Below are 24,350 nucleotides of genomic sequence, written 5' to 3' on the forward strand. Positions count from 1 at the left end.
AAATGCATACTTTTGAAAGATGCACATGAACATGCTTTAATCAATGGGAGAAGAATGCATACATTTCAAAGATTTGCACAATGGATGTGTACATTTGGGAAAATACACATGAAAATATGCACGAATAGTCATGCGAAAAATAAGAGATCACAATATGATATGGGCATGAGATGGAACAAGGTTTGGGATGGAATTTGGAGCACTCTGGTGAGCTTGAATTTGCCTTGAATACACATCCGTATTTATCATGTGGGTGGCATTTCTGAAGGGATTTCTGGAAAGACCCCATCTGAAATTCTACTGGCTCATGTGTATGAAATCAGGGACTGCAGATACACCACAGATTGTAAATCTACGTATTACTTGTACGTCAGCTGTCTTGTCAGTTGCTCAGTTCCCTTCATTCATTATGAAAGGTAAAGGTATCTCACATTCTATGCACTGGTTTATAATATACAGCAAAGCTCACTCCCCCCACCCCGCCATAGCTGATGAAATGTGTGCTCAGTAAAAGCAGCAACTACTAATTAAAGGCAGCAAGATAAGAGCACATGACTAAAGGATGAGTAAGCAAGCTTTAAGTGATGCCTTTGAGCGTGACACAATGAATGACAACTTTGTGGCCCTTGGTTTACATAATCAGTAGGAAAGCTCTTGCTGTCCTTCAAGGAAGGCTGCAGGAATTTGACTATTTGTACCTGTGCTAATTGTCTGTCTGTTCAATCAGAATTCATGAATAATAATAATTTTCTACTGTTGTTTCTACTGTTGCTAGAATCACTGTATTCACAAGATTCAAAACAAAGATAAAACTTGTACTGAAAGGATGTCTGAGGCCACTTCAATGTTACAGTTTGGAAAAGAATTCTAATTGAAAATATCCAGTGACTGATGGATTCATTTCTACCAGCGCTTATTCTACCATCTGTTAAGAACTGTAGGACTACTAGAGTATTCAGATTCCTGCTGGCATTCTGAAGGTGTTTGGTAGCTTGTTCTATATCTGGCCTACAGCCTTCTGCTATAATCCCACAGTTTGTGGAGGCACAAAACTGAATTGTCACTCTACTGCTATTTCTGCAGTTGCAAATAATATGAATGGACTCATAGGTTTCAAAATGAGCAAAAACAGAGGGCTCTGAACTTGTGATGTCTTAAGCCACATTTTTTAAAGAATGCCCATGAAGGCGCTGTTTGTGTTGCTATATTATGCACACATATTAATAATAAGCATTTATATAGTGCTTTACGAGTGTTCAAAGCACTTCTGTGTGGTGGGGCATGGATGTTAGCCCCAGGTGTGTAGAGAAAATTGTAGCTGCTGGATATGTGCAAGATTTCTTTATTCATTCATTCATTTCTAGCCCTCCCTATATCATTAATATCTCAGGGTGGCGTACAGATAAAAACAATTTAAACAGTATAAAACAATAAATAATTCAAACACCTAAAAACATATTAAACTATTAAACAGTTAAAACAATGTGCTAGGGAATGCATTTAGCCCTCAGAGGCTTTGGTAAAAAGCCATGTTTTTACTTGGTGCTGAAACGAGACAAATGTCTGCACCAATCGGGCCTCCAAGAGGAGGGCATTCCACAACCGGGGAGTCACAGCAGAGAAGGCCCTCTCCCACATTCCACCACAGTGTATGTCTCATACTGGTGGGATGCAGAGGAGGGCCCCGCCAACAGATCTCAGTTCTTGGTAGGGATGTCAGAGAATTCCGCCAAGGATCTTGGTGAGGCTGAATGCCAGTGCATTTGGCCCCCCGAACTCCGTGGTGGAACGGCCTGCTCCCCTCTCCCCCACAGATTCCCCCTGGGACGAAACTTACCCGGTGCGGATCTTTCGGGCGGCGGCGGCTTCGGCGGCAGCTGCGGCTGCGGCGGCTGGTCTTCCGACTGGCTGCCACCGCTGCCATTTGAAGACTTGTAAAAAACAAAACAAAAAACCACGTGATAGGCTACGTAAAGATTTACGTAGCCTATCATGGCTGGGTTTAAAAAACAAAACCACATTAGCAAATGGTGGCGGCTACAGCTAGCGGGTGCTATTTGCGTTCCCCTTTATTTTCGCCATCATAGTCTACGTAAATATTTACGTAGATTAAGACGGCCAAAAAGAAGGAACGCAAATGGTGGTGGCTGTAGCCGCCGCCATTTGCATACGCAGTTCCCCCCCCAGAGCCCTCCGTGGCCAGAAATCCGGCTGCGGATGGCTCTGGCCTGGCTGGGCCTGGCCGGCTGCTCCGTGGAGCTGCCACGGCGCACAGCCAGCCGTCGAGGATTCCGGGGGGGAGAAACGGAGCGCCTCCCGCCCGTTGAGGATTCTGGGTGGAGGGACGGAATGCCTCCCCCCCATCAACATAATCCGCGGAAAGGTAAGTGACTTTCGTACACCCCTAGTTCTTGGGCAGGCATATATAGGGAGAGGCACTCGCTCAGATATCAAGGTCCCAAGCTGCTTAGGGCTTTAAATGTCACAGCTGAAATAGCCTCACCCTGGGTAACATGCTGGCAATTTTTTCTTGTGTGCAATATGTAGGGATGTCAGAGAATTTCTCCACGAATCTCAGGGAGGCCGAATGCCAGCACATTCGGCCCCCCAAAATTGGCGGAGAAACAGTCTGCCCCTCCGCCCCCCCGGGACGGGACTTACCTTGCTTGAATGTCCCTGGTGGTGGCGGCGGCTCCGGCGGCGGTTCGGCGGCGGTTTGGTGGCGGCGGCGGCCGGTCTTCCGACCGGCTGCCGTCACCGCCATTTCCAAGTAAAACAAAAACAAAAACAAACAAACGTGATAGGCTACGTAAAGATTTACATAGCCTATCACGGCTAGATTTAAAAAAAACACCGTGATAGGCTACGTAAATGTTTACGTAGGCTATCACGTCTGACTTTGGGGGAAAAAAAAAGCGCGTACGCAAATGGCGGTGCCCATGGGCGCCACCATTTGCGTACGCGCTTCCCCCCCCCCAAATTCAGCCGTGATAGGCTACGTAAACATTACGTAGCCTATCATGGCTGACTGCAGGGACACAAATGGTGGCGGCTACGGCTGCCGCCATTTGCGTCCCGGCAGGAGAAGAGGTTTTGTGGCCGGAGGGACGGGGCGCCTCCCCCCCCGGCCAGAATTTCGGGGGGAGGGACGGAGCGCCTCCCCCCCACCGCGAAGCAAGCGTCGGGATCAGGTAAGGGACTTTCGTCCATCCCTAGCAATATGTAATTACACATGGGGCCTGGAACAAAATAGATGTCCCATTGCATTCCCCTCACCACCCTTTTTCTACCCTCCTCCTACACTGTAACAGCCAGTCAACATTCTGTGCTTACTGAGCATGCTCAGTGCTCACCGAGTTCTTTTAGGGGTCCCCCTTATGGTTCCTTTTTCTAAATATTTTTTGTACTGCTGAAAATCTTGGGGTTCCACCAAGCCTGCTGAGATCTCCCTCTTGTGTGTGTGTGTGGTGCTGTTTTGGCTACATAAGAACACACATGTTCAGAATGCATTTGTTATTATATAGGATACCAAATCAAGACTGCATCGCCGCTCCAGACACTCAACTGGGCTATACAAAAAGAAAAGAAATGGTTAAAATTTCTTTTATTTTAAATCCACAAAACCAGATTTTGTGGAACTCCAGTTCCTATTATCCCCAGCCAGCAGTTGGGGAGTCAAACATGGGTGGGGAACCCGAGGTTCCCCACCCATGATTGACTCCTGAACTGCTGGCTGGGGATGATAGGAACTGGAGTTCCACAAAATCCAGTTCCCCACACCTGGGCTAAGAGATCCTGCATTGACATCTGCTTTGCATTTGTCTGACGTTCAGTCCAGAATTTGCATGGGCAGGAAATGCTGTTCTCTGCTACGCTGGCTGTGCCAAGTCCTGGTGTCACTGAAGCTTGCAAAATCACATCACCACACAACAGCATCAGCTCCCCCTGAACAAAGGCTCCCTGTAGAACTGGATTTATCCTCCCTGCCATTTTCGCTGTCATTTGATTATCTGCTTGTGCTTTCTGGCTGTGTTAATGCGTTTTTTTTATTACTGCTATCATAGGATCCCTATGGTTTTATATCTTACATTGCTGGGCAGTTCTCCATATGCTTGATAGGCTTGCTTCTCTCTCTCTCTCCCTCTCTCTCTCTCTCTCTCTCTCTCTCTCTCTCTCTCTCACACACACACACACACACACACACACACTTATATTTAATAGAGAGTGGGCATGCTTGTATTTCTCATTTTCTCCCTACCTCATTAATAGAGAACTTGAAACATCCCACTCATTACCAATGAAAGGGAGCTTGTCAGATCTGCTTGTGTGTTAACGATGAAACTCCAAATCTGGTATCCCCTCCAACCATACGTCAAAGTTTTGTGCTGTTTTGTGCCCCCCCCAAGTTTTGTTTGGCTACATAGTTAACACACAAATTGTGGCTGCGTAGTTAACACCCCCCCCACACACACATTGTCATATTCCCTCTAAACCTTTGCCAAACTTTGTGCAAGCTTTGTGCTGTTTTGTGTCACAAACCCCGAGTTTTGTGCTGCCACCCCTAGAACAAAAATGGCATACCCAGGGATGGGGTCCTGATGAACCCTAAAAGCCAAACTTCCTTGTGTCTCCTGCAAATCTATGCCAAAGGTTTGTGCCAGTTTTGTGCTGGTTTGTTCCACAAATGTGTCTGTTATGCCATATGTTTTGTGGCATAATTTTGGAGGGGATATCAGATTTGGGGGTTCCTACTTCACAGAGTGCTTGAAACAAACCCTTGCATTAAGAAATAGTATTTTCATTTTAAAAATTTATTTCTAAATATGTGCTTTGTGAACAAATATTGGCAGCTTGACAGAGTCTACCACTTTTGGTATATATGTTTATCAGTGGATTAAATAACAAAACATTATGCTGAGATAGCCCCTCAGTGTCTGATGTTGCCACAACCATTGCTGAAAGATAACAGAAAATATCTGGATAGGGGTGAATGCTCCTTCCTTGTTCTCCTCGACCTCTCAGCGGCTTTTGATACCGTTGACCACGGTCTCCTCCTGGACCGCCTGGCGGGGTTGGGCATTGGAGACACCGTATTGCGGTGGTTCCGGTCCTTCCTCTCCGGCAGGTACCAGAGGGTAGCACTGGTAGAGGAGGTTTCAGACCCATGGCCACTCACTTGTAGGGTGCCACAGGGTTCCATCCTCTCCCCGATGCTATTTAATATCTATGTGAAGCTGCTGGGGGCTATCATCAGGAGGTTTGGGGTGCGGTGTCATCAATATGCGGATGACACGCAGCTCTACCTCTCATTCAAATCTTCACCAACGTTGGCTGTAGAATCCCTGTCCAAATGTCTGGAGACCGTGAGTGGCTGGATGGGGAGGAATAAGCTGAAGCTGAACCCTGACAAGACCGAGGTACTTTGGTGGGAGACAAGAGGAGGCTGGGGGATGTTGACCTGGTGTTGAATGGGGTACGGCTACCCTTGAAAGACCAGGTCCGCAGCCTGGGGTCATTTTGGACTCCCAGCTGTCCATGGAGGCTCAGGTGTCAGCTGTGAGCCAGACAGCGCTGTATCAATTCCATCTGATATGGCGGCTGCGCCCCTTCCTTCCCGACCATCTGCTCCCATCGGTAGTACATGCCCTGGTCTCCTCTCGTCTAGCCTACTGTAATGTGTTACCCTTGAAGATGGTTCGGAAGCTGCAGCTGGTACAGAATGCGGCGGCTCACCTGATTAAAGGCAGCCGCCGGTGAGATCACATCACTCCAGTGCTGAAGGAGTTGCACTGGTTACCAGTTATTTCCAGGCCAAATTCAAGGTGTTGGTTTGGACCTTTAAAACCCTATATGGTTCCGGCCCAGCCTATCTTAAGGAGCACCTCCAGCAACACCAGACAGGCCGCTTAACAAGAACAGCCTCGGATGGCCTTCTCTCTGTCCCATCAGCCAGGACAGCTAGACTGGTGGGGATAAGGGAGAGGGCCTTTTCTGTGGTGGCCCCCACTCTGTGGAACTCCCTCCCTAGAGAACTCCGCCATGCCCCTCTTTAATGAGCTTCCGTCGTGCACTAAAAACGTGGTTGTTCAGGCAGGCATTTGGGGTGGGTTAGGGTATTTTAGAAAATGTTTTTATTGTAGAATTTTATTGTTTTAAACTGTTTTATTGCATGCTGTACATCGCCCAGAGTGCCTGGGTGACCAGCCAGATGGGCAATTAATAAATTTAATAATAAATAAATAAATAAATAAATAAATATGTTGTAAGAGCCATCTCACACACTGCAGATAGAGAAGTACTGTGTGTGTAGCAGTAGGATTGGGAAGCCATCAATTAACCAGTCTGATATTGTCAGCTGACTGATCAATTGGCAATATATTATTTATATGATGATATTAGACTTTGGCCAAACGTTCCATGAAGCCAAGAGTGCCCTTATGTAAGTGGGTAGTGTGTGTGTGTGGACTAGCTTTTCAATTCTATGATGATGTCATTTCATAGCAAAGTTGGGGATGAGGGCTCCTTGCTTCTGAGCCCTACAATCTATATGCACCCCCCACACACACACTTAAGCACACACGCACACAGTTCAAAACAATTTTGTCTTTCAAAGTTGGTATTGGTGATTTGTTCAAATTCATTTTAAATACAATTTGTATCTCGCTTGTCCCTGAGGTTCCAAATGAAGACAAAGAAAAAGGACTGGATATCATTGGTGTACATTTAGATTTGCATAACATTGTTAGCTTTAAATAATAATAGTTGATTATAACAATTTGGCATTTTTATTTTTTTTAATAAGTTGATTCACTTTTTAAATAAGTTGATTCACTTAGTTGATTCTCTCTCTTAAAGTTCTACTAATTGAATGCTTTACATACTTGGTCATGATTCGACAACATTTTTGACCATATTTGTCTGGTCAATTGACCTCTATTGAATGTATGTGTGACTTGGGAAATGGTTATCCCTTAGGTCAAGAGTAGGAAACTTGTTGCCCTCCAGATGTTTTGGACTGCAACACCCATAAGCGACAGCTAGCATGGGCAATGGTCAGGGATTATGACAGTTGTAGTCCAAAACATCTGGAGGGCACCAGGTTGCCCACCCCTGCTTTGGTAATGGGGTGCATGCCTGTGCACATGCATACACATATGTTTTCAGGGCACATGGTTGCATGAGGCATAAATATGTACATTTGTTAAAACATACATCCAGTTGCTGTGATCTTTTCTTTCAACTTATCAAAGGCATTGAAAGATAATTGGGATTCAGTGTATTTCTTCTGTAGGTATGTTTGTGCTTATGATCAATGTACATATTAAGGTATAAATTGTGGAGCTGTGGGGCTACCCAGAGCCTTCTGTGAAAGGACAAATTCAGCATAATAGGTCAGGAAGATGCTTGAACTTCATCTTCGGCTGAATCTACACAAAGCAGTTATACTGTTATCATACCGTTTTCATAACTATTTGTGCCCATTGGTGTCATGTATCAATAGTTATGATAACAGTATGATAACGGTATAAATGCTATGTGTAGATTCGTGCCTAGCATGTCTCTCTGGAACTAAGCCAACCATGGCTTAAGCCAACCATGAAAGTCAAGCTACAATATATGGGTAAAGGGTTTCTCCCTTCCACTTGTGTAGGGATGGCTGAGTCTGTCAATTTCTAATTTTTCCACTCTTAAGTCTGGTTCATCCTGAACTTTGAGATTTTTTTTTAAAGTAAGCATGAAAATTTGTATCCATTTTTGTGTACATTTCTCCAAATCAAATGCATTTTAGACACAATTTTGCTTAATATATACTTTTTACAAGCAATTTTCCTGATACAATGCATTTTTAACATCATTTTAACAAATATATTTATTTTTGTGAGCATTTTTCCCAAATACACACAGTTTTGGTATGCCTTTCTTGATTGTAGAACTCAATTGCAACATGCAGAGAAGTGCGAATTTTTAAGGATAACTGAGCTTTGGCTCATGTATTGGTTTGAAAGGGCACAAGGAGGTAAGTTTGCATTAAAATGCAAACCCAACACATTTCTTCCCCTTCTTGCTCTGGTGGTGCCTGAAGTCTGTATGTCTCCATGACTGGCTTGCCTCATGGGAAACAAGTTGGCCATGCTGAAGCAGGAAGAGTGCACCAACAGTGGGAGGGCATTTATCCCTTGCTGTAGCCTGGCATGGGAGGGATTAATGTCTGCTCAGCATGAACCTTCTCCAGGAAGAAGGAAGTGCACAGCTTGAGAGAAGTTTTTGACATCGTGACTTGTGGTGGCAGGAGGAATGGAAGCCACTTGCTTCTTTGTCATGTCTCAAATGGGATTCCTGTACCAACCCACATGCTCACCTCAGCTTGGCATACTTAGTTGTCCCTGCTGCAAAACCCATGGTGACTAGAATGTGTAATAATATTTGTTTAATCAGTCAAGCTCATCTCGATGCTTCTTTCATCACTCCAGGAACTGGCCTCTTTACAAATGTAAACTCTAGGAACATTCTCAGACTGCCTCAGGCCCCTAAACCACTAATCTGTGATCCCTAATTGAGTTGCCCTAGTGCCTCTCAAGTCACGCCCTTTTTCCTCCTGTTTCTCAGAAACTTGAGTTCTCACAGTGGAGGGAGGGGGCAGTCACTCAGCATGGCCCATCGTTTGTCAAGGTCTTCAGAGGAATTTCTCCCAGCATCTTGGCTCACTAGAGAGGTTCTTTCCCCCGGCCTCTGATCTAACTGTTCCAACTCTGATTCAGAGTTGGAGCTGCCACAAATCTAGGGATGGCAGATAATTCCACCACAGATTTCAGTGAGGCCGAATGCAATGGCATTCAGCCCCTCGAAACACGTGGAGGAACGGCCTCCCACCCTCCGTCGCCCCACAGAATCCCCCCGGAATGAAACTTACCTGGGGCTCTGGCGGCGGCTCCGGTGGTGGCTGGTCTTTCGGTCAGCTGCTGCGGCCGTCATTTGTGTCCTGCCAAGCTGCCATGATAGGCTACGCAAGTATTTACGTAGCCAATCATGGCAAACAGCAGGGGCACAAACGGCGGCCGCTACGCCGTTTGCGCCGCTGCTGTTTCCGTGATAGGCTATGTAAGTATTTACATAGCCTATCACGGTAAAGGCAGCCATGCAAATGGCGGCCACTATGCCATTTGCGTGGCTGCCTTTGCCGTGATAGGCTACGTAAATACTTACGTAACCTATCATGGAAAGAGCAGCGGCGCAAACGGCATAGCGGCCGCCATTTGCGTCCCTGCTCTTTGCCTTGATAGGCTACGTAAATACTTACATAGCCTATCACGGCAGCCTGGCAGGATGCAAATCGTGGATTCCAGGGGAATTCCAGGGGAATTCCAGGGGAAGGGACATAGCGCCTCCCCTCCCACCACAAATTACACCTGCGATAAGGTAAAGTGACTTTCGTACATCCCTACAGAAAACTCAAGGCACTTGGACTCATCCATCCCTGACATCTCTGCACCATTGATGCTCCAATGGCAATAATGATGAAAAGGGGGAATTTCAAGAATGTCCTGGAGCTGGTGTACTTATTTGCCCTTGAGCCACTATCCCACCTTTAGTGCTGCCTGTGTTAGTCTGGTAGGGCTTTGGATATTGCTCTACTTCTATTTATACCTTTCCTGCCGCATATGATTACCCTGTTAAAATGCTTGCAAGAAAGAATCAGGATCATTGATCCAAATAGAGAAACTCTTCACTATAAAGATGAGGATGTTTGGTTGAGTACTCTCTTCATGAAGTATCACAGCAATCAAGCAGAGTTTTATTGAGAGTCGTAAGTTAGCTTTACAGATCTTTGAGCTATAAAGCAGCTGGAATCTTGCAAAAAACTTTGTTTAACATTCCTAACCAGAGAAGAACATTCCAAGCCCCTTCAATTCATACAGCTGAGCGTTACAAGCTGGAGTAATGTATATATCAAACAAGACAATTGCTAGTGATGCCACAAAGTTCATAATGACCTGGTTTTGGAATTTAAATTTATGCAGCTTGTAATGCTCAGATATTTCCCTCTGATGTTTCTCTGTGTTTTAGAATGTAAAACCATATTCTGCAGACCAGGCAATCCAAGCCAGCCTATTTTTAGGCATATGGATTGCAGTTCTTTAATATTAAACCCCTTTACTCTCCAAGAAACTGAGTGATTGTTGTGGAACTACATGAACTACAAAGCCAGCAAGTTTCTCACTGAAACTCTCATTCGTTGCTGTGAACTATGCGGCCAGAGCATATAATCATCATACATGTGTCATTTTGAGCCAGGAGAAAACTTTTGGAAAATGGAAAAGCTCCCCCTGCCCCTGAAATTCTGAGCTGTAGGGATGGATGAACTCACCAATTCTCACCCTGTGTGCTGCCCCAGGGTGTTCTGTGGGCACATGGCAAGTGGTATGTGGCTGCTCACTCCCTCACCGAGCTGCCATTTTGCATAAAAATGTTGGCATGGACTTTTTCATAAATAACCATCTATGCGAATGGTGGCTGTAAAGTGGCCATTTAAACAAGATTACAGGTGGAAACGATCCATTTATGCCTGTAATATTGAGGAAATGTACACTTTATGGCCACCATTTGTGTAAATGGTTAATTACAAAAAAGCCTGAGCTGCCATTTTTATGCAAAATGGCAGCTTGACAAGGGTGCAGGTGGCTGCACACTTGCCTAACTCGGAGTGTTAGGCAAGTGAGGGGATCTGCAGATTGGTGTTGGGGGGGGAGCCAGCGAGAAACCACCGAGCTTCAGTCCCCAACTGGACACCTGCACCATCCCTACTGAGCTGATTTGACTTCAAGATGATGGGTATTAGTTCATCACCAGCAATAGTAAACTTTGTGACATCATTAGTCAGCTTACAAATAAAATTTTGCTATTCCTGTATTTTAAAATGTATCCTGAAAAACCACTCTCTTATTATTTCATTACTGAAATAATAAGAGACTGTAATAAGAGACTGTATAACCCCAAAATGGTGTTCAGGTTAGATAACAATAAAAAAGACAGATTAAAAACAGAATCTCAATTAAAATATAAAAACAAATCAATTAAAACACAATTAAAAGCACAACAATAAAAGAAATACACAGCACTCAACCAGTTAAAGGCACCTTTAGCAGTGGACCAGCTTATATGCCAAAGACCTGCCTGAAAAGCAGGACTCCAAGATCTTAAAATCCAGGCAGACTCATAAGGGAGAATGTGGTCTTTCAGGTAGCCTAGTTCCAAATTATATAGGCCTTTATAAGTCATTACTAGCACTTTGAATCATGCCTGAAATAGGGATGTCAGAGAATTCCGCCACGGACTGAAATGGGATCGAATTTCCTTCCATCTGTGCAATGGAATCCTCTGCGGAACGGCACCACGAGGTCCTGTGGAGCCAGCAGTCCTGTGGCTTTTTTTTGGTCATCCACACAGAATTGCGAAATTTTTGTAAATAAAAACGCAAGGTAGTATATTCCAATAATAAATACATACTTTTTTTAAATTGTGCTCACCGCTTTGTTTGTGGGTGTTCTTTTTCAATTGAAATCATCCATCTCCATTTACTTTCAGCCAAAACACTTCCTCCTCCTTGGGGCTTCCCAAAACAAGGCTGCCCTAGGTGTGCCTGAACGATGCACTCTTTGTTTAAAGCAATGCTGTTTGAAGGAAAGAAAGAACCTTTTAAAATGACCGTGCCAGTCTGGAGCCCTGCATGGGTATTATTCCCCCTGCTAGGCTTTCTATTTCCACATCCAGCCTTGTTGGTGACATTGTGAGGCTAAAATGGAGAGGAGAACCAATTCTGTGCATGTCTACTCAGACGTAAGTCTTACTGAGTTCAATGCAACTTACTCCTACACATGTTAGCACCCCACTTGCCCCCAGCTCAGCTTTGTATTTCCACATCCAGCTCATTAGCAAACCTCCTGTTAGTTATCTCACTGGGTGACTTTGGGCTGGACTCTCACCAATGCACCACACTTCTGTTATGAAACTCATGAAGAAAAAGAGATAGTATAATGGAAAGTTCTTTCTGAAGCAGTCACACTTCACTTGTACAAATGCAGCGTGAAGGGAAAGATCAGCAACCTTCTCTTTGTTTGAATAAAAAGCACACTCTGCACATGCTCAGGGAATGGACAAAATGAGGAATAAACATACCAGGGAATATGAAGAACTATATTCTTCCATTATGTGTGTGTGTGTGTGGGGGGGGAATCTCCCTCAATCCAGCTGTTCCCTGGAAAAAACCCCCCCCCATTCACCCAAGGGTCTTCTGAGATAACTAACAGGAGGTCTGATAATGAACTGGATGTGGAAATACAAAGCTGAGCAAAGAGGAGAAACAACACTGTGCATGTCTACTCAGAAGTAAGTCTTACTGAGTTCAACGCAACTTACTCCTACACATGTCAGCACCCCACTTGCCCCCAGCTCAGCTTTGTATTTCCACATCCAGCTCATTAGCAAACCTCCTGTTAGTTATCTCAGAAGACCCTTGGGTGAATGGGGGGAGGGTTTCCAGGGAAACAGCTGGATGGAGGGAGATTACACACACACACACACACACACACACACACACACGAAGAATATAGTTCTTCATATTCCCTGGTATGGAGCAGAAGAAAAAGAGGAGAATTCTGGGGACTTGCAAACAACGGTAGGGATGTACGAAAGTCACTTACCTGTTTGCAGATTATGTTGATGGTGGGGGGGAGGCGCTCCGTTCCTCCCCCCCCGGAATCCTCTGCGGCCGGCTGTGTTCCGTGGCAGCTCCACGGAGCAGCCGGCCAGGCCCGGCCATTTGCATTCCTTATTTTTGCCCTCTTAATCTACGTAAATATTTACGTAGACTATGACGGCGAAAATCAAGGGGAACGCAAATAGCGTAGTGGGCGCTATTTGCATCCCTTTTTGATTCCCCATTTTAGCCTACGTAAATATTTACATAGATTAAGATGGCAAAAATAATGAATGCAAATGGCAGCGGCCATAGCTGCCGCCATTTGCATACGCGGTTATTTATTTTTTTTAACCCACCCAGCCATGATAGGCTACGTAAAGATTTACGTAGCCTATTATGTCTTTTTTTTTTTTTTAACCTAGTCATGATAGGCTACGTAAGTCTTTACATAGCCTATCGCGTCTTTCTTTTTCTTTCTTTTTTTTTTTTTTTTTTACAAGAGTGGAAATGGAGGCGGCGGCAGCCGGTTGGAAGACCGGCCGCTGCGGCCGCTGCTGCCGCCCGGAAGATCCGCCCCAGGTGAGTCTCATCCCGGGGGGGATCAGGGGGGTGGCAGGCCATTCCACCACAGAATTCGGGGGGCTGAATGCACTGGCATTCAGCCTCACCGTGATCCGTGGCGGAATTCTCTGCCATCCCTAAACGATGGTACAGAGCACTGGCCGCAAACTGCGGAAGTCAAGCGGCATTGAAGGTACACAATTCATACATCCCTAGCTTGGAAACAGATGGTTAGCCAGTGAAGCTGTTGTAACAAGAGAATCACATGCTATCTCAAATTGGCTCAGATTAACCATCTGAATGCAACATTTTGGACCAGGTGAAGTTTCTGAACACTTTTCAAAGGCATGTTGAGCATGTTACAGCTGTCCAACTGGGATGTAAGAAATGCAGGTGTCACTGTGGCCAGATCTGACATCTCTAGGAATTGGTGCAGTTGGCACAGTAGCATTAGCTGTGCAGATGCAATCCTGACCACCATAGAAACCTGAACATCTAGGTCTAGGGATGAATCCAGGAATATACCCAAACTGTAAACTTGACTCTTCAAGGGGAGTGTAACCCCACCTAAGACAGGTTGATTCCCTATTCCCTGATCTGCCTTTTGACTGACCAGGCACACCTCTGGATTAAGTTCCAATTTGTTCAACCTTATCTCTTCCATTACTGACATCTAGGGATGGTGGAGAATTCAGCCACGGATTTCAGTGAGGCCAAATGCACTGGCATTCGCCCCCCCGAAATCTGTGGCAGAAGGGCCTGCCCCCTGCCCCCCTGCAGATCCCCCCCAGGACGAGACTTACCTGGGGCAGATGTTCCGGATGGTGGCGGCTCCAGTGGCGGCGGCAGCTGGTCTTTCGACCGGCTGCCATGGCCATCATTTGCAGTCTGGTCTTTTTTTTTTACCCAGACTTGATAGGCTACGTAAAGACTTACGTAGCCTATCACGTCTGGGTAAAAACAACAACAACGGCGTACGCAAATGGTGGCGGCTACGGCCGCCGCCATTTGCGTTCCTTATTTTTTGCCATTTTAGTCTATGTAAATATTTATGTAGACTATTAAGGCCAAAAAAAAGGGGAACGCAAATAGCGTAGTGGGCGCTATTTGCATTCCTTTTTTATTCGCTGTTTTAGCATACGTAAATATTTACGTAGACTAAAACGGTGAAAAATAAGGAATGCAAATGGCGGCTGCCGTAGCCACCACCATTTGCGTACGCTTTTTTTTTTTAACCCAGACGTGATAGGCTATGTAAAGACTTACGTAGCCTATCACGGCTCCCTGGATGGATGCAAATGGCGTCCCTTCTCTGGATGAGTCAGGTGTCAGGGCATGGGTGTCAAGGTTCCAAGCCCTCCCACTGACTAGTGAGGCAACAGAGACTCACTGTGCAGTCCACAAAGTCTTTATTCAGTTAAAGCACGTCTTCACACCTGTAGCATCTGTGAAGGCTAGGAGCTCTCCTCTAAGCCTGTGAAGGCTAGGAGCTCTCCTCTAAGCCTAATTAGCTAAACAAAGCAAGGCAGTTGCCTATCAACTGAATGGATGGTTTCCTGCCATGCCTGACAGGCTTTTACTGGACTCCTCCTTCAGGGAGGGTCCTCCTGACCCAACTTCTGACATGCAGCCAGTCTGGTGGACTGCCTCCTACCCTGTCTTAACTCCACCCACTTAACCCTGTGGTGGACTCTGGGATCTGTCAAATCTGGTGCTCCCTCCCCCTCCAAGAAAGGCTGAGTTCCCCATGGGTGGGGGTGGGGGAGAGAGAGATAGTCTTTTAACCTGGGCCTCCTGTTTGATAAGCTCATGGGAAGATTCATCCCTGACTCCTGGAAAGTCTTGGGGAATTTCCTCCCCCCCCCCTCTTGACTGGGCTTCTTCTATTTCTGCCTCTGAATCTGACTCAGAATCTGAAACCAAACCAGGGAGCTTGGGTTCCATCCTGACAATGGGAGGGGCTTCATGGCACAGGAGGGGCTTCTTCAAAGTTTTTGTGGGCTGGATGGGGAGGTCAGATGAGCTAAATTCAGCCCGCAGGCTGGAGGTTCCCCATCCATGTTTTATATGATGGCAGCCGCTTTATCAAGGTTTGACCCTAAAAGACAGTCTAAACATTTCTTAAATAAATAAAAGGAAATCAGGTAGGTAACATATAATTTTCAAAGAAGCCAAAAGCCAAAGAATCCCTTCCAATGTAGACTTTTCTTACTACATTTACAGTTAGATGAATTTACTTCTAGAAATATCAGGCTTTGAAATATGGATGCTGGCCACTTAGCACTACTCATGCCGCAGGGCAAGGGACGTGCAGTTTGTTGTGATAGCGGATGTCCTTACATTTTCCCTTCCGAATGCAGACAACGTTCACAAAAGGCTGCCAGTTATTGAAATCCCTTCTGGAGTTCTTCCAAGCCATAAAATCATGTGAAGAGAGGAGCTAACATTGATTAGTGTGGTGATTCAGCATATCTGAACACAGTTAGAGAAGCATTATTTCCTAGAAAACCATACCAATGAAAATGTGGTAGAGCTTTTAGGTGTGCATTTCAGACATATACTACATCTGTAATATTGTTTAATGTTATACAGGTTTTAAGTTCATTCTCATGACCTCCTGTTACATTAGCAGTGAGCCCAATGAGATAATTTAATGTTTGGAGATTCACTGAATAGCACAACCATTATATTACTTCGTGTTAATCATAAAGTGGTAAAATACAAAGTATTGGATAGTAGTATAAAATAATTGTGAGCAATACAATTTTGACCTGGCCTTGACCTGCATATACATGGCATGATTACTTTGAAACGTACATTTCATTCTATTTTCAAATTGCACATGAAAACAAGATAAGGTAATTGACTTGATTTAGCTTTCTGAAGGAAATGCTGTGACTATCCCCTGCCCTGCTCCCTCCCACACAGAAACAAGTGCATAAGAGATTGTCCCCAAAAAGACATGCACAGAAGCTTCAATCTCTGCCCTCAGCCTAAAATATGAAAAGAAAAAAAGGGGCAATGAACCTACACTACTCCATGCCTGACGTCTGGGCCTGCCCAAGACATTTTGCTGCCTGAGGCGGGGAGGAAAATGGCTCATCCCCCCACCCACTTTCCCAAGTTAAGGTCCATAATAAACAAGGGTTGTCAAATTATTTTGACACCTGAGGCAGAAAACCTCATATGCTGCTGCTCCTCCCTGGCAATAAAAACAACAACAACAACAACAACACATCCAATAACTACGAATTTGCTGCCCTTTCAAGACATCCAAAATGGCTTCCTGAAGCAGTTGCCTCATTCTGGCCTTGCCTGAGGCTGACAGAGACAGCCTTTATTTTGTTCTCTCGAGTGGATGGGCTGACGCTGCTTGTCCCACCAGTTTTCTAATGATGACAGGATGAATTTCATCACCATACCTACCTTTTCCCTATCACCCTGTTTGAAAAGCAAAACCCAACTTTATTTATTTATTTGATGTATACACAGTACAAAATGTACCACATGAGGACATTTTCCATTTCCTTAATGTCTGCTAAACTGCTGTGATAAAGACAGAGAATCACAGAATCATAGAATCATAGAATCATAGAAGAGTAGTGTTGGAAGGGGCCTACAGGGTCATAAAGTCCAACCCCTTGCTCACTGCAGGAGTCCAAATCAGAGCATCCCCGACAGATGGCTGTCCAGCCTTGTCTTGAATGCCTCCAGTGTGGGAGAGCCCACCACCTCCCTAGGTCATTGGTTCCATTGATGTATTGCTCTAACAGTCAGGGAGTTTTTCCTGATGTTCAGCCAGAATCTGGCTTCCTGTGACCTGAGCCTATTATTCCATGTCCTGCACTCTGGGATGATCGAGAAGAGATCCTGGCCTTCCTCTCTGTGACAACCTTTCAAGTACTTGAAGAGTGCTATCCTATCTCCCCTCAGTCTTCTGTTCTCAAGGCTAAACATGCCCAGTTCTTTCAGTCTCTCTTCATAGGGCTTTGTTTCCAGTCCCCTGATCATCTTTGTTGCCCTCCTCTGAACCCTCTCCAGTTTGTCTGCATCCATCTTAAAGTATGGTGCCCAGAACTGGACGCAGTACTCCAGATGAGGCCTAACCAATCCTGAGTAGAGGGGAACTAGTACTTCCCGGGATTTGGAAGCGATGCTTCTATGAATGCAGCCCCAAACAGCATTTGCCTTTTTTGCAGCCACATCACATTGTTGGCTCATCTTCAGCTTGTGATCGACAACAATTCCAAGATCCTTCTCGCTTGTAGTATTGTTGAGCCACGTATCCCCCATCTTGTAACTGTGCATTTGGTGTCTTTTTCCTAGGTGCAAAACTTGACATTCATCCCAATTAAATTTCATTCTGTTGTTTTCTGCCCAGCACTCCAGTCTATCAAGATCACTTTGAATTTTGTTTCTGTCTTCCAAGGTATTAGCTATCCCGCTCAATTTTGTGTCATCTGCAAATCTGATCAGGATTCCCTGCACCTCCTCCTCCAAGTCATTAATAACAATGCTGAAGAGCACTGGGCCCAGGACTGAGCTCTGAGGTACCCCACTCATTACCTCTCCCCAGTTTGAGAAGGTCCCATTGATAAGCACTCTTTGCGTCTGATTCTGTAGCCAACTGTGGATCCACCAGATCATTGTTTCATCTAGCCCACTTTGATCTAGTTTGCTCATCAGGATATCATGGGGCACTTTGTCAAAGCTTTGCTGAAGTTGAGGTATATTATGTCCACAGCATTCCCACAGTCAACAAGGGAGGTTACTTGATCAAAAAATGAGATCAAATTTGTCTGGCAGAATTTGTTCTTGACAAATCCATGTTGGCTTCGAGTAATCACTGTATTGTTGTCAAGGTGCTTCCAGATGGATTGCTTGATAATCTGCTCCAGAATTTTCCCAGGGATTGATGTCAGACTGACTGTGTGTAGTTTCCAGGTTCCTCCTTTTTACCCTTTTTGAAGATAGGGACAACGTTAGCCCTCCACCAGTCAGCTGGCACTTCATCCATCCTCCATGATTTCTCAAAGAGAATAGAGAGTGGCTTTGAGAGTTCTTCTGCCAGTTCCTTTATTACTCTAGGATGCAGTTCATCTGGCCCTGGAGATCTGAACTCATCCCAAGTAATTAGGTGTTCCTTGACCATATGCCTATCAGTCTCAAGCTGCAATCCTGCCCCTTCAGCCTGCACTTTGCCTTTGCCAGGGGGGTCATAGACCCTCTTTTGGGAGAAGACTAAGCCAAAGTAGGAATTGAGCACTTCTGCCTTTTCTTTGTCATGTTATCATTTTGCCATCCTTATTTAATAGCTGAACCACAATTTCTTTCCTCTGTCTTTTACTATGCACGTAGCTGAAGAAAGCCTTTTTGTTGCTTTTAGCATCCCTCGCTAACCTCAGCTTGTTCTCAGCTTTAGCCTTCCCGACTCCATCCCTGCAATTCTGTGCTACCTGCCTGTACTCTTCCTTTGTTACTTGGCCTTCTTTCCACTTCCTATATGTGTCCTTTTTTGTTTTCAGGTCATCTCTAAGCTTTTTGTGAAGCCACATTGGCTTCTTCTGTTGTCTTCCACCTTTTCTTCTTCTTCTTGGAATGGTTTGTAATTGTGCCTTGAGAATTTCCTTTTTTAAAAGCTCCCACCCATCTTGGACTTGGTCTTGGTTTTCTTGCTAGAGTCTTTGTTTTCTTGCTAGAGCCGCTTGCCATGGGACCTTACTGATTATTGTTCTGAGTTTATTAAAATCTGCTTTCCTAATTTCATTTGGTTCATTTTTATTTTGACAAGAATTTACCCAAATTTGCAAATGTCTTCCTAAACAGGATGGAAAGAACTTGAGATTTAAAAAGAAAAGATTGAATGTGAGAGAAACCCAAACTGGCAGATTTGTCCACGCAGGCCCAGCGCTTTGAGTACTTTATTTTTAAAAGTTTGGATTTGGATCCCTGAGGGTTTAGCCATGTTATTTGGGCTGCCCACCTCTTTTTTCTCTCTGACAGGCTCCTCATCTTTAGCAGTTACACAGCAGGCAGGTACAGCATGGTTATCTCCATGCTAGGAATAGCTGTACACATTGAACTTGGCCAGTGTAGACAGGGAGAATTTCATTCAGTTCATTCTTTGATAAGAACTTTCCAGAATCTGCACATTTCTTCATAAATTGGACAGAAAGAAATTGAGATTAAAAAACTACAACACTGAGTGGTGGAGAAAGCAAAACTGACCGATTTTTCTATCTCTGCTTTGTTGTTCTTTGTTTCGAGAGTAGACAGCTTGTTCAGTTACCTGATTTTAAAGTTAACTCTTACTGCTAGTGGTGGTGTTTCCATTGGTGTCCAAATATATTGTGTACTTAAAACAAAACAAAACAAAACAAAACTTTCTCTTTTTTTAATGGATTATCCATTGTGCACATATATACACATATGGACAGGCGAACTCACCCCCATCCATGCTGCTCGCCCTTTGCTGGATCCCCACTGGCCACTTGACCCTGTTCACCGTGAATGGTGTGCAGCATCCCACTCCTCTGCTGAACCACCTTTCTGCACAAAATTTCCATAAAGGCCATTTTTATGTAAATGGTGGTCGTAAAGAGGCCCATTTCCTCAACATTACAGGCATAAATGGTCTGAATATATTACATGTATTTATTTATTTACATTACATGTACATAAAATACATTATGTAAATACATTACATGTGGAGGAGATGTGGGGAAGCTTTACCAGCTGGTAGAGACCTCAGTCGTTACCGCAATAAGAATATGTGTCAGAATCTCACCCCCACTCTTTTAATAATAAAGATGACTGAGCAACCACATGGTAGGAAACCTTATGTCATAAACTGGTCATGTCTATTGATTCTGTATAGCAGGGGTGGGCAACATGTGGTCCACAGACCCTTGCCACCCCCACTGCCCCCCAAACATTAAAAAAAAGTTTTAACATTGAGTACTTCCCCGCCCCCAGGCATCCCAGAGCACCATAAAGGTCAAAGCTAATACATTTTCAAGATAGACTTGACCCTTTTAAGGTTCTGTAGTAGCTGCAAACAAGCTAGATAGACCTTTTGGGCATTCTGTAGTGTCTGGACACCATTTTTGTTTTGTAAACAATTTTTTAAAATTCATCTTTCTAGAGCCTGTGGTCTGGGGTGTTGGGGTCTGGGGAGTGAAAATGACCCCTGGACCTCCCAAAGTTGCCCATCCCTGCTGCATAGAATACTTTGAGTGAACTCCTTTCTTAAGCCAGGACACTACCTTGCTTGCCTTTGTATTTGCTTTCACAAAGTATACCACTATAGGGGTTATGTGCTGTCACCACATATGGGGGGGGGGGTTTCCTATGGGGAAACTGCTCTGTCCCTGGGCAACCCCAACTATGGGGTTTCTTATTTCCAGCAAATGTTTATATTTCAGGGTCTAAGGAACTCTCTGCCACTATCTCTCAGGGTTCCACAAGCTGACCCTTCTTTGCTGCCACCAATTCTCCTCTTTAAAACCTCCTAGCAGTCTGATAAAAGAGGCTTAGGTGTGAGATGGGCACCAACACTAGAGACAGGATGAACTATTAAACACATTAATTTATTAAACGGAACTTTTATACATACAGGAATACTACAGGCAGCGTGATGTAGTGGTGAGAGTGTTGGACTGGGAGCTGGGAGATCTCGGTTCTAGTCCGCACTCGCCCATGGAAGCTCACTCGGTGACTTTGGGCCAGTCACAGACTCTCAGCTCAACCTACCGCACAGGGTTGTTGTTGTGAGGATAAAATGGAGAGGAGGAGGATAATGTAAGCCGCCTTGGGTTCCTTGCCAGAGGAAAAAAATGGGATATAACAGCAATAAATAAATACATGCATACATACATTTTACATTAAGGCTTTCAAAAGACTGCTTACTGACAATTCTTAAGGACTCAAGAGACACTGTTGCTGTTACAAGCCTCTTAATTACTTCTTTTACCTCAGGCCAAATTCCTTAAACCTCTACCCCAACCAAATCACAATCAGGTCCAACTCTTGGGTACAGTTCTCCTCTGACACTAAAACTCCTCCTGTTGTATTTCAGGCTGCTTGGACAGTTTATCTATCATTTTTTACTGCCTGCCTGCTAGCGTAACCTTCTTCTGGCAAAATCTTAGGGAAGCCTCCTGGAATAACACAGCCACCTGCTTCCTACTTCTGATCTTCACCAGCCTGTTTTGGTTATCCCACACAAAAGGAATAGCTTAACATTCAGGCCTTACCCATTCACTTTCTCCTTCTCAGCTTTCTTCTTCTTAGGCCTTCTATAACACCACCTACCAAGCAGCAGACCTTCTCCCTCATTCTCCACAGAATAACTCAACTGTTAACTCCTTAACTGTGCTTTAGGGATGTCAGAGAATTCCGCCATGGATCTTGGTGAGGCCGAATGCCAGTGCATTCGGCCCCGCGAAATCCGTGGCGGAACGAAGCCCCCGCCCCCCCCACCCACGAAAGGCATGCGAAACGGAGCACTTACCTGCTGCCGTCCGCGCTGACTTGCAAATGGCAGCTGCCCTGTGTAAAATATTTACGTAGTCTAAGACGGCGAAAAATAAGGAACGCAAATGGTGGTGGCCGTAGCTGCCGCCATTTGCGTACGCGTTTTTCTTTTTTTTTAACCCAGAGCCCTCCGTGGCTGGAAATCCGGCTGCGGACGGCTCTGGGCTGGGCTGGGCCTGGCTGGCTGCTCCGCGGAGCCGCCGCGGAGCACAGCCGGCTGTCGAGGATTCCGGGGGGGAGGAACAGATCGCCTCCCCCCCGTGGAGGATTCCGGGGGGAGGGATGGAATGCCTCCCCCCCCCAAACATAATCCGCAGAAAAGTAAGTGACTTTCATACATCCCTAGTGCCCTATGCTCCTGGCATGGTTAAAAAAAAACAAAAACATTGCCACCCACTCTTTCTTGTTGCAATACTTCTTTGTGCAAATGAGGAACAAGGAAACCATTCCCTTGGCTTTTTCCTTTGTTGTTTACTTTTATAATAGCTGTTATTTTTTGGCCTTGAACTGCAGGGCCTATTTTCCAGCAGCTAAGCAAGGTGGGAAGTTCTCTAATGCTAGATTTTGTGTTCCACTGCAGCCATAAGCAGTGCATACATACGAGGTCATGAAGTTGATTTTGTGATGTATGAAAAATAGAAGTATTTTTAGATGTGTCCAAAAACACGTTCCCCCTTTCAGTGATTTTATTTACTTAGTCTTCCCTTGGCTATCAGTAACCATCACTTGCCCTTAGTGATGTCATCCTGTATCCAAACCTGATTGGATACAACATCCCATGTGCTGTGTGATGGTGGAATCAAGTGGCTAAGAGGAAATGGTGCTGGAGTCTCCAGGGTAAACACAGCGGTGCTAAACAGAATTTTAGAAGGGTGAATAGTTGAACAATCTAAGCAGTGTGTGTGTTTTAAATTCTACCCCACCAAAATGTCTACTCTGTACCCAAAATATCAATATAGGAGAATATTTGGTGCAGTACTTGTGCAAATGTCAGAAATAGAAGGTCCTTTGTGCCTTCTTCCCAATGCATCTTAGGGCGCAATCCTATGCATGTTTAGACAGAGCAAAGGCCTACAACTCCCAGCAGCTCACTGGCTGGGGAATTCTGGGAGTTGTAGGCCTTTTCTCTGTCTAAACATGCATAGGATTGCACTCTTAATGAGCAGGGATAACTGTAATTTCTTTCAAGCCAGTTTGGAGAAGCTTGCTCAGTGGAGTTCAAAGAGCTGGCAAACAGCTCTCTGTAGCTTTTACTGTCATCATGTATCTTCTTCTTTCTCCCAGAAATTGCTTATCTGGAACTTCTAGGGTTTGGCAAACTATTATTTGGTAAACTACAGTATAATGCCCTGTAAAAGTGCCATTCATGATCTATAAATCTAGAGAGGCTAGATGCCAAAAATACGGTTTTCCCTTGAGTAGATTTTTGTTGTTGTAAATGATTGAAACGAGCTGTTTGTTCTTTGTTAATTATATAGATACATTTAAACTAATGACTTGAAGTCTGCAGCCAGAGAGTAGGCTGGCTAGTTCAAATAAATCATGTGACATTCAGCTCCTCCCCTAGTGCTTTTGGGTCCTTGCCACTTTCCAAAAATCAGTCAGAGAGCTTTAAACTAGATCCAGCTGAGGACAGGGGTCTGAGTTAGAGATGGGGAAAATAGTTCAGTTCTAATTTCATTGTGAGCTTACCTAATATCGCAGTTTCAAACCAATATGCAACCAAAACTCACTTTGAAATTTGCATTTCCCCAAATTTGACAATAGAGTTCTCCAATCAAAAAATAAGTACAAAAATGCATATATTATGGATAAGTGTACACAAAATGTGCATAGTGGTTAAAATAACATTAAAATTGCGTTATGTTAGGAAACCTGCTCACAAAATGTGTATATTAGGCAAAATTGGATGTAAAAATGCATGTATTAAGAGAAATGTGCACAACAATGCATATAAAATTTCATGTGAATTAAAAAAAACCCTCCCAATTCAGGACAAACTGAAGACTGGGGGAAAAAATGGAGACAAACCAAAACTGACAGATTTGTCCATCCTTAGTGTGAGTGAAACTGGGACTATGGTGTGGATGCCCAGTAATATGCAAGAAAAAAAAAATTAGTAAGGGAGTGGATACTAGGATGTACAAGACATGAAATATAGATGAATAAAATTGTTTCCTTAGAATAAAAAAACCCCAGACAGACTTTGGGCAGTATTCCAAAGATAGATAACAAGGTAGTCCTTTCTGTTTTATATGTTCTCTTTATACCCTGCCACATTGGAAGATAGGATTCCAACTAACTCAATATTTATGTATTATTATGTTTTCATACCACTGAATAGCTGAAGCTCTCTGCACAGTTCACAAAACAAATTTAAGATGATAAAATACCATATAGTAAATAATCATGTAAAAACCTTATGTTTTAAAAAGAAGAAAATTGAAGTAATAACTACGATAAATTAGGGATGTACGAAAATCACTTACCTGTTAGTGGATTATGCTGCTGGTGGGGGGGAGGCATTCCATCCCTCCCCCCAGAATCCTGGACAGGG

This window comes from Heloderma suspectum, chromosome 7 (assembly GCF_057233095.1).
Source record: "Heloderma suspectum isolate Gila_16-S chromosome 7, 16-S_ref, whole genome shotgun sequence".
In the NCBI taxonomy this organism is placed as follows: Eukaryota; Metazoa; Chordata; class Lepidosauria; order Squamata; family Helodermatidae; genus Heloderma; species Heloderma suspectum.